General features: G+C 33.6%; 1 non-coding gene across 1 annotated transcript; it reads right to left on the bottom strand.

Moving 5' to 3' along the window:
* Positions 1–1,145: 1,145 nt before the first annotated feature.
* LOC127745039 (small nucleolar RNA R71) lies at positions 1,146–1,249 on the bottom strand. The gene has a single exon (XR_008006228.1). It is a non-coding gene; the product is annotated as a small nucleolar RNA R71 (small nucleolar RNA).

Here is a 1,249-nt window from a genome sequence, read left to right as displayed (position 1 = left end):
ATCAATCTTTAAATTTTAGAATCATATCTTTTAATTTCTTGTTAGTCAAGTCACCAATTTTAAAAATTAAATCTTTTTCAATCATATCTTTTTCAATCAAATCTTTTTTTCAATCATATCTTTTTCAAATTTTGATTTCAAAATCAAATCTTTCAAATCATCTCTTTTTAAAATCAAGTCTTTTTCAATCATATCTCTTTTAATTTGATTTCAAAATCTTTTTTTTTCCTAACTTCTCATCTTTTCAAAATTGTTTTCAAATCTTTTTTTACTAATTACTATTTCTTATCTTTTTCAAAACCACCTAACCACTTTTCCACTTCCAATTTTCGAAAATCACTAACCACTTTTTCAAAAATCTTTTAAATTAACTAATTGTTTTAATTTCAATTTTCGAAAACTCTCTTTTTCATCTCTTTCTATTTATTTGCTAACACTGTTCTTCTACTTATAATTCGAACCCTCTCTCTCCCTCTATGTTTAAATTCTTCTTATTCTCTCTCTACCTCATTCCTCTATTCTTCTTTTCTGCTGACACATCAAGGAATCTCTATACTGTGACATAGAGGATTTCACTACCCCCTTTTGTCCTCTTTTTTTCATATGAGCAGAAACAGGGATAAAGACATTCTTGTTGAAGATGATCGTGAACCTGAAAGGACTCTGAAGAGGAAGCTAAGAAAAGCTAAAGCACAACACCCCAGAGAAGACCTTACAAAGAATTCGAAAAAGAAGTAGACATGGCAGCCAAACCCAACAACAATGCTAGAGATGCAAGAAAGATGCTTGGTGACTATGCTGCACCAACTTCCAACTTCTATGGAAGAAGCATCTCAATTCCTGCCATTGGAGCAAACAACTTTGAGCTTAAGCCTCAATTAGTTTCTCTAATGCAGCAGAACTGCAAGTTTTATGGACTTCCATCAGAAGATCCTCATCAGTTCTTATATGAATTCTTGCAGATCTGTAATACTATTAAGACTAATGGGGTTGATCCCGAGGTCTACAGACTTATGCTTTTCCCCTTTGCTGTAAGAGACAGAGCTAGGACATGGTTAGACTTACAACCTAGAGAAAGTCTGAACTCTTAGGACAAGCTGGTCAACGATTTCTTGACCAAATTCTTTCCACCTCAAAAGATGAGTAAGCTCAGAGTGGACGTCCAAACCTTCAGACAGAAGAAAGGTGAATCCCTCTATGAAGCTTGGGAAAGATACAAGTAATTAACCAAAAGATGTCCTTCTGACAT

This window comes from Arachis duranensis, chromosome 2 (genome assembly GCF_000817695.3).
Source record: "Arachis duranensis cultivar V14167 chromosome 2, aradu.V14167.gnm2.J7QH, whole genome shotgun sequence".
Lineage (NCBI taxonomy): Eukaryota > Viridiplantae > Streptophyta > Magnoliopsida > Fabales > Fabaceae > Arachis > Arachis duranensis.
The sequence above is the reverse complement of the archived record's forward strand: the minus strand, read 5'-3'. Positions and strand labels throughout refer to the sequence as shown.